Below are 10,308 nucleotides of genomic sequence, written 5' to 3' on the forward strand. Positions count from 1 at the left end.
CAAAGAGTATGGGAGTTGGATGTTGTAATCTATTGACACTATAAATACCTTATTAATTATCATTGTATTGTTCTCGGGAATAACTCAGGGAGCAAATATTTATTTATTGTACTGAACAATAATGATTTGCATTTGAGTGGAGTTTAAACTTTTAATGACTAATTAACGATGAACAAGCACTTTTTTTCTTGATCACAAGCATGGTGTTTCTTACTTTCCCTTACTCCCGTGTATTAATCAGCTTTGTTAATTTTTCAGATGAAGGGTTATAAGCAGCTAATTCATCAGCTAAATCTAAATCACTCAACCATCAGTGGTCTGACTGCAAGTTTAAAATAGTAATATAGGCTTAGGCTACGCTTTGTATCTTGGTTATATCCGAGTGTATATTTATTTCTTAATGCCATATTCCTTAGGTTTTTGACTGATAAAAACAGGTCAAAATAAAGGATAAAGTAGAATAATATATGAGCGATATTTTCGTACTATGTAAAAACATATTTTTAAAAGGTACATTTAATAGAAAATTAATTAAGTTATTATACAAAATGTATTCAACTTATTTTCATCGTATACTAATACTACTAACTTGTACATATTATTTAGCATCGATGGAGCAAAAGCAAGATATGGGTTTTAATTCATTTTTATTTGTACCACTGAGTCACTAGTAATCAACTTGATGGCAAATCTGAATTCTCCTGTAGACTGATATTTGATTTAAAGTTGATTGACTGATCGAAGGTGCAAAGTTATAAATTTTCCTTCATTGTACCACCAGGGTCTAGTGTGGTCGGTTTTCATAATTTCATCATTCGTTCTAAATTTGTTTACATACACGTGTTGGCAGTAAAGAAATGTGTAGAATGTTCCTAATGACTTATTCTACCATTCGATAATCGTTAAGTTTTAAACAACTGTTATTATATGCCTAGGATGTTTTCTGTATTATTCATGTACTTAAAATATAAAAAATGTACTTGTTCTTAAAATCCGTTTAACCTTTAACGGTTATGTCCTATTCCGCCCGTAGCCTAATTAGTCTCAGTTCGCCCACGGTCCCAGATTATCCCTTGTAATCCTCAGCTCTACCTGTGTCAGGAGTCTCATTCCATCCACGGAGGCAAAGCCCCACCTTCAGGGGTACCCACCCTCCCATCACAACTATGACCCCCATCACATTCCACCTCCGACTACACGGTTATAGAGACTTAAAATATTTAATTCACAAACCAGACAAACCAAACGAATTTCCTTTATAGGATTAATGTAAAGTTGGAACACAAAGATCTCGGCCTTAAAATATAAAATGGCATGTATCCTCATAGATTGGTTAAGTTAAGCTGAAATAAACAAAACAGAATGCAGTGTAATACCATTTTGCCTATCGTAATACTAACAAATAATCATACATGAGGTAATAAATTGAAAGAATAACAAACAAATAAGTACAGCTGAGGTATTTTCGCATAGTATGAAACATAACGTCAAGGAAAACGTTATGCTTAAATTTGAGTAATTCTAGTTACATCTTAGAGTTGTTTGAAAACTTGTTAGAAACTAATTTTAAATATCTCAATTTGCGTCGTCAAGGATCACCTACATTATTTCTGCTCTAAGTTTTAACTGATAACTTCTAATGCGAATGCTAAACACCCTGCTTCAATTCAAGTTAACATGTTGCAACAAACTTTTTCCATAATTGAGAATTGAAGAAAACTGTTGCTTTACTGAGGTAACCTGTGTTAAGTCTTTTAAGTTGGGTAATTTCTTTATTTAGGCCTATTTCTTTGATTTTAGACATCCCCTAAACCAACGAATTTTCTCCGTAGGGAAGCCTGTAAAGTGGGGTGATGTCAACCATTTCATGTAGTCCACGTTTGGCCCACAAATATGGGTTAAAACACAGTCATAATCCGCTTTTAATAGGCTAATGCAGCAAGCAGCGACACCATTGAAAGTTGATTAACGTATTTTAACGTGTTGCCTGTCAGTCACTGTATATGCCCCGCATCAGATCATTCTCACGTTGTTCAGTGGAATTTCTCTTAATACCTGTCCCCAAGTTTTGAAAGTATTGATTCATTTGTCAAAATAGGTTGGATAACACTAGTAGCTGTAAGATTTGGATAACAATTTTCATTTTCTCTTTTTGAACAGCGTATATTACTTGAGTCTCCTGAATCATAAAAATAAACTTGACCGTAACATCTCGATCGTTGATTCGTTGAATGGATTGCAGTGTTGTCGTGTGTTTCTATTTGCCGTTATAACGCTATAATCCTATACTCTAATACGAGCAAAGTTTGCTTGTATGTATGTATGTATGTATGTATGCTTGCACCAAGATCTCGAAAACGGCTCCGACGATTTTCTTCAAATGTTGTTTATAGTTTATTTCTGGTCTAAAAACGAGTTTACTGCAATTAGAACTGCCATCAAAAATCTAATTACGTAGAAAAATGAAATTGAAAATCACATTTTTTTAACATTAGTCTTATGGGTTGCTAGGTAACCATGTTGGCTGAATTAAATAACAAGGAAAAAGTAAACAAAAGACTTGTAGCTTGTAATTTGTCTATCCACAGTATACTAGCAAAACAAAATACAGTACAAAAGGAAAAACATCAGTTGTTACTATTGAGCAAAGATTATACTGAAGATTACTAGATTCTATAGTCAAGGGTAGCAGTGTGGAGTGTGGGATCTGTTTATGACGATTAGATTACGGTATCTGCAATCCTTAAATGCTATGGAAAGGGAGGAAAACAGGTCCACGACATAGGAAGTGGTGAAGGAAGTAGTAAAGGCGAGCAGTCTGGAGTGTGGGAACTGTTTATGACGATTAAATTAAGGTATCTGCAATCCTAAAATGTAATGGGAGGGTGGAAAACAGGTCCATGACGTAGGAAATGGGGAAGGAAGTTGTAAGGCTAGCAGTGCAGAGTGTGGAAACCGTCTGTGGCATTTATGTATCTGCAATTTTAAAACAGTATAAAGAAGGAGGGCAAACAGGTCTACGACATAGGGAGTGGTGAAGGAAGTAGCAAGGGTGAGCAGTCCGGAGTGTGGGAATTGTTAATAACGATTAAAACAAGTTATCTACAATCCTAAAATGCTATGGGAAGGGAGGGAATCAGGTCCGCGACGTAGGAAGTGGTGAAGGAAGTAGTAAAGGCGAGCAGTCTGGAGTGTGGAAACTGTTTAAGACGATTAGATTAAGGACTCTACAATCCTAAAATGCTATGGGAATGGAGGGAAACAGGACCGCGACGTAGGAAGTGGTGAAGGAAGTAGTAAAGGCGAGCAGTCTGGAGTGTGAAAACTGTTTATGACGATTAGATTAAGGAATCTACAATCCTAAAATGCTATGGGAATGGAGGGAAACAGGACCGCGACGTAGGAAGTGGTGAAGGAAGTAGTAAAGGCGAGCAGTCTGGAGTGTGGAAACTGTTTATGACGATTAGATTAAGGAATCTGCAATCCTAAAATGCTATGGGAAGGGATGGAAAGAGGTCCGCGACGTAGGAAGTGGTGAAGGAAGTAATAAAGGCGAGCAGTCTGGAGTGTGGAAACTGTTTATGACGATTAGATTAAGGAATCTGCAATCCTAAAATGCTATGGGAAGGGATGGAAAGAGGTCCGCGACGTAGGAAGTGGTGAAGGAAGTAGTAAAGGCGAGCAGTCTGGAGTGTGGAAACTGTTTATGACGATTAGATTAAGGAATCTGCAATCCTAAAATCCTATGGGAAGGGATGGAAAGAGGTCTGCGACATAGGAAGTGGTGAAGGAAGCAATAAAGGCGAGCAGTCTGGAGTGTGAAAACTGTTTATGACGATTAGATTAAGGAATCTACAATCCTAAAATCCTATGGGAAGGGATGGAAAGAGGTCCGCGACGTAGGAAGTGGTGAAGGAAGTAATAAAGGCGAGCAGTCTGGAGTGTGGAAACTGTTTATGACGATTAGATTAAGGAATCTACAATCCTAAAATCCTATGGGAAGGGATGGAAAGAGGTCCGCGACGTAGGAAGTGGTGAAGGAAGCAATAAAGGCGAGCAGTCTGGAGTGTGAAAACTGTTTATGACGATTAGATTAAGGAATCTACAATCCTAAAATGCTATGGGAATGGAGGGAAACAGGACCGCGACGTAGGAAGTGGTGAAGGAAGTAGTAAAGGCGAGCAGTCTGGAGTGTGGAAACTGTTTATGACGATTAGATTAAGGAATCTGCAATCCTAAAATGCTATGGGAAGGGAGGGAAACAGGTTCACGACGTAGGAAGTGGTGAAGGAAGTAGTAAATGTGAGCAGTCCGGAGTGTGGGAACTATTAATAACGATTAGATCAAGTTATCTACAATCCTAAAATGCTATGGGACGGGAGGGAATCATGTCTGTGACGTAGGAAGTGGTGAAGGAAGTAGTAAAGGCGAGCAGTCTGGAGTGTGGAAACTGTTTATGACGATTAGATTAAAGAATCTGCAATCCTAAAATGCTATGGGAAGGGAGGGAAACAGGTTCACGACGTAGGAAGTGGTGAAGGAAGTAGTAAATGTGAGCAGTCCGGAGTGTGGGAACTATTAATAACGATTAGATCAAGTTATCTACAATCCTAAAATGCTATGGGACGGGAGGGAATCATGTCTGTGACGTAGGAAGTGGTGAAGGAAGTAGTAAATGTGAGCAGTCCGGAGTGTGGGAACTATTAATAACGATTAGATCAAGTTATCTACAATCCTAAAATCCTATGGGAAGGGATGGAAAGAGGTCTGCGACATAGGAAGTGGTGAAGGAAGTAGTAAAGGTGAGCAGTCCGGAGTGTGGGAAATGTTTATGACGATTAGATTAAGGTATCTACAATCCTAAAATGCTATGGGAATGGAGAGAAACAGGTCTGCGACGTAGGAAGAGGTGAAGGAAGTAGTAAAGGCAAGCAGCCCGGAGTGTTGGAACTGTTAATGACGATTAGATTAGGGTATCTGCAATCCTAAAATGCCATTGGAAGGGGGAGAAACAGGTCCGCGACGTAGGAAGTGGTGAAGGAAGTAGTAAAGGCGAGCAGTCTGGAGCCTGGGAACTGTTTATGGGAACTACATTAAGGTATCTACAATCCTAAAATGCTACGAGAAGGGAGGAGAGGAAAACAGGTCCATGACGTAGGAAATGGTGTAGGAAGTAGTAATGCTAGCAGTGCAGAGTGTGGGAACTGTCTGTGGCATTTATGTATCTGCAATTCTAAAATGGTATAGGGAAGGAGGGCAAACAGGTCCACGACGTAGGGAGTGGTGAAGTAAGTAGTGAAGGTTAGCAGTGTGGAGATTGGGAGTGGATTAATGTATCTGCAATACTTTTCAGAGTAAAGTAATAATTTTCCCCGAGCCAAGCTCGGTCCCCAGGTACTCCAAATAATTCAACTTGCTTATTAACACATTTTAGATGGGGAGACATTCATACAGTAACTAACAGTACATGAGCAGTAAATTTTATTTATCTGTTATGTCGTAAACATTTATAAATATAGATACTTTGAAGCTTTTCAACCCAAAAGAATATTCCAGATTATAAAGATTTGACATATCCCACAAATGAAAGTTGGTGCTTTTTAGCATGGTGTTTGGTGTTTGACACAGTGTTCTTCCCATGTCATGCATGCACACACACACACACTCCCACAAATTATACTTTTGTTAATACTTCTGTAATATTTTACTGTCTTTTGTTATTATTTTCACAGTTTATAATTTGTTATCTTTGTTGCCATAGTCTATTTTGTTGGTCTTATTTAATCGTTGTTGTTATTGCCTGTTGTAAAGTTACCGTCATTACTGCTTGTTACTTGTTACCATTATTACTAGGCATAGTCTTCTTGTTGTTATTTATTGTAGTTTTCGGGTCCCACTCATGTATTTATTGCCAGCTTCCTTATTTATTATTGTTACACGATTTTTGCACATACACACACACTCCCACAAATTATACTTTTGTTAATACTTCTGTAATATTTTGCTGTCTTTGGTTATTATTTTCACAGTTTATAATTTGTTATCTTTGTTGCCATAGTCTATTTTGTTGGTCTTATTTAATCGTTGTTGTTATTGCCTGTTGTAAAGTTACCGTCATTACTGCTTGTTACTTGTTACCATTTTTACTAGGCATAGTATTCTTGTTGTTATTTATTGTAGTTTTTAGGTCCCACTCATGTATTTATTGCCAGCTTCCTTATTTATTATTATTGCACGATTTTTGTAACCACTGATATTAACTTATTATTTGCTACTTATGTATAGTTCATAGTTTGACGAAATTGTATTAATGGAGAAACCGTTGGAATAAATAAATAAATAAATAAATATCTTTATAACGAATTCATCAATAAGGAGACATACCACTTTATATTTTAATGCTGAGATCTTTGTGTTTCAACTTTACATTAATACTATAAAGGAATTCGCTTGGGGAGGGCCTTTCCATATTTGGGGGGAGGGTGAGGTCCTAGCAGGTGGGGCTTCGCCTCCGTGGATGGAATGAGACTCCTGACGCAGGTAGAGCTGAGGATTATAAGGGTTAATCTGGGACCGTGGGCGAATTGAGACTAATTAGGTTACGGGCGAAATTAAACTCGGGCGGAGACACGCCGTTTAACTAGTGCTACAACCCCCCCCCCCCCCCGAAATATCAAATTAGACAGTGCGTTTGGAAAATCGAAAGTTACAGTGAGAAAGTGACTAATTATTTTTTTATTTGCTCGCTTTTATTTTTAAATTGAGTTTAACTCTTTTAAAATATGTGATTGTTACCAAAATATAAGGACATTTGGATGTTAAATTCTAAACTATGTAATATGTTTGTTTATTGTCTAACAAAATGTACTATCCATTAGAAAAGAATACGGTTATAAGAGGCCATTTTTATCATTTATGATCATAGCTTCAAAGCAATATTGGAGTTAATAATTAAAGTGTGAAAATAACACTCACTACTTATTGTCTCCATTCTTGATCACAGTTTCGCAAAAAAAATGAAAGTTTAGTAGTTACCCAATGTCCCAAAGAAGTTATTTTTCCTACCTAACAATGTACATGTTCTCCCACTGATTTGAGAAAGCAAAGTGGCCAATTCGCTCATCAGTGAGACAATGTTAACATTGTCTCACTCTAATTACTATGTCTCACTCCAGATTTTCAACGTGAAGGCACGAAATAGTGAGCGCGTAACATGCAGGCAACGTCGTATGCGCGCGAAATACGTTGGCAGCACTGGCTGTAAATCAGCTGGTCAGCTGTTGTACTGTTGCATTTGTCACCACTTCACATTAAATGTTATATTAAAAGTTCACTTCTGTGTAAAAATAGGTTATGTTTCTTCACCAATTTATTTATTTTATGGTAACTGTAGGAAAAGTATAATGTGCAACTCGAGTTCAAAGTACAATTGCCTCACTCGAGAAACCATTCCTCACGAGCCGTTCTCTCGAGTGAGTCAATTGCTCACTTTTCTCACTAGTTGCACAAATAACTATTATTTAGCGGATATAAATGTTAGTTTGATATCGATCTTCGGTCGTAAATATTTTCCGAACTTAAAAAATATATGTTAAACTCGGTGAACTGGTTTTCTCCTGGTTGTGCTGCTTCTAAGCATTGAACAATGCTGTTTGATAGATTTAGTCAAAGCGTGTTTGTGACATTTTGTATACATAACATAAATCTCAGAGCCGTATATTAGTTAACGTTACAGCCACCTGGTTGGTTTTAATGTCCGGGACTTATCCTTTATAGCTACTAAATGTAGCCAAGACGTTGATTTTATATCTTAAGGATTTAGTTTCCAACAAACTTATTTATTTTGCCAGGCTTCTCCCTTAAGACTGGATTCTAACAAACTTACCCTAAATATTTACTGACTCGTATACCATTGGGTTGAAACAGATTTTATCTGATTCAAAAACTGGTTTCAAATCTTATAGTAAACACACACAAATTTAAGCATAGTACTCATATCAGATTATAGTAATATATTTAATTGGATTTGTTTAGTGTTGATTTCTTATAACTAATATTAAACAGGGCAAGATTTTAATTAAAAAATAAAAATAAAAAATAAAGAAAAATATACAACGTATGTTTACAATGATCTGGTTGGTCAATAATTCTCAGCATAATCTATATTTAGAGTTTTACCGTACTTTTGAAACTTAAATATATGGATTTATAGGTTGAAATAGCTTATATTTTGTTGAATGAACAACAATCGCTTGTGATTTTTTAGATGAACCGGAAATATATCTACATAGTCTGACAAATCATCAACAAACGTGTATCCATCTGTATTTAGTGTTTAAGAGTTTTTACTACCAAACCCCATTTTAAAGTTGTTTAATATCATTGGGTAACTCCCAATGTGGAATCAAACGAGCTTATTGCAAAAGAAAAAATATATTTGAAATTCAATCAGGCTGTTAATTAATAATCGAATAAAAATTAACACTTGCCTTTATAGTAATAATGTACATGTATTGACAATTTGAAAGTAACTTGGTGAACGTAAAGCAGAATACCAACTACGGGCATTGACACCGCTAAAATCAAATAAGAATGAGGATCATTCGTAGGATTAATAAACAGATTTGCTTGTAACAACAAACAATTTATTAATTTCACTACATGGAAAGTTGGTTTCCTGATGAGACTATTTGGTTTTAAGACTTACTTCCACATATTATACATCACTAGAAGCGCCTGGATGTACATATTTGCAAACTGGCTTTAGATTTTACATTTAACTCTAAAGAAACGCGAAATACACTTTGTGTACATTTGTTTGTTTACTTTTCCAATTAAAAATTCAGAATACCCAAATACTGTATTTCATGACTGCAATTTCCAGTAAAACCAAATCTAACTGTTTAATTTTTTGCATTACAACTGCCTGTTTCATAAGGAACTACAAACTAATATTATAAGTAAATCGTTAAATGAAAATCTAATGGAAATTACAACTTGTAGTTTATTATGATACAGGCCCCAGGGCGTTTAACGCATTATTATATTAATAGAATAGAGAGTAAAGCACAAAATAACTATAATTAGCTTGTTAAGTCTACGTTGTTCTATGATTCCGGTCGGTGCCTTTCTTACCTCTCATTGTATAGTAACAAACCGCAAAGTTTACGCAGAAATTACATATCGCTTTGATTTTAACTCTGGTAAGTTAGGTAACCCATATTTGATAATGTAGAAAAAACTGTTTACCTACGACCGTTTTTTAAAGTAGCCATTTCAGTCCAGTTCTTAGAATTGAAAAGTTTCACTTTACAGCTGTTTACTTTCATATCAGCATAGTTTCATTTCATATCAGCATAGTTTTTCTCATATCCACACAGGTAACGGACCAATGAGGTTCAAGTATTGTGAGAAAAGAATTAAAATTGTAATGCTTCAAACGTCAACTAATCAGCTGATCAGTTGACCAATTTAATTGTTTATCCGACTTGTTCATGTTGATACTCGCATATTCTTAATTAAGTTGGTGGAAGTCCAAAAATAAATGAAATATTTGCCGAATTATACCTCATACAATATTATTTATGGTAAGAATGCTGCTAGCAATGTAATATTTAACGAAGTTTAACAAACACGTAATTACAGGAAATCAGCTGATTATACAACAAGTCGTTGCATCACTTTCAGTGGCAATGACAATACACGAAAGCATAACCTATCTAAAAAGTTATCAGTAGTGATTGTTAGTAATTAAATCCAAATTGATAGTAATTAAAAAACGGTCGTAGGTAAAGTAGTGTACGCAACTCGCGTTAATAGTCTCGTAGAAGTTTTTAAGGCATTCGCCAAGGCTCGTGCCTTAAATTTTCTACTCGTGTCGTAAAGACTCACTTAACGCAATCGTTGCGTAAACTACTATTGCCGCCTACTTAATTAAATGGGATTTAATTACGTGCAACTGTATTATAATGGTTTGTAACCGGATACCTGCTGAATATAATTGGCAAAAAGTCAACAAATCAATAAACGAAAACATAACCTCCCTTAGAAATTATGAGTAGTGAGTGATTTTCGGTGAAAATATATAACGGATTTGTACAGTTTTTTTTTATTATTTTTATTATTGTAAGGTTAGTTTAGAGTAGTATGGCGAAAAATGTCGCACGTCACTTGTCCAAAATTTGTTTACCGCACTCGTACAGTAATTACCCATTTTCCGAACTAGTAAGTAACGTGTTATGCTAATTTATGGTTAATATATTTCTTAAAAAATAATTGGTTTCTGATTTTTACTAACGATTTAGCAAG

The sequence above is a fragment of the Macrosteles quadrilineatus genome, unplaced genomic scaffold (assembly GCF_028750875.1).
Source record: "Macrosteles quadrilineatus isolate MER2022 unplaced genomic scaffold, UCM_ALF_1.0 Scaffold_3__2_contigs__length_128488019, whole genome shotgun sequence".
NCBI classification, from domain to species: domain Eukaryota; kingdom Metazoa; phylum Arthropoda; class Insecta; order Hemiptera; family Cicadellidae; genus Macrosteles; species Macrosteles quadrilineatus.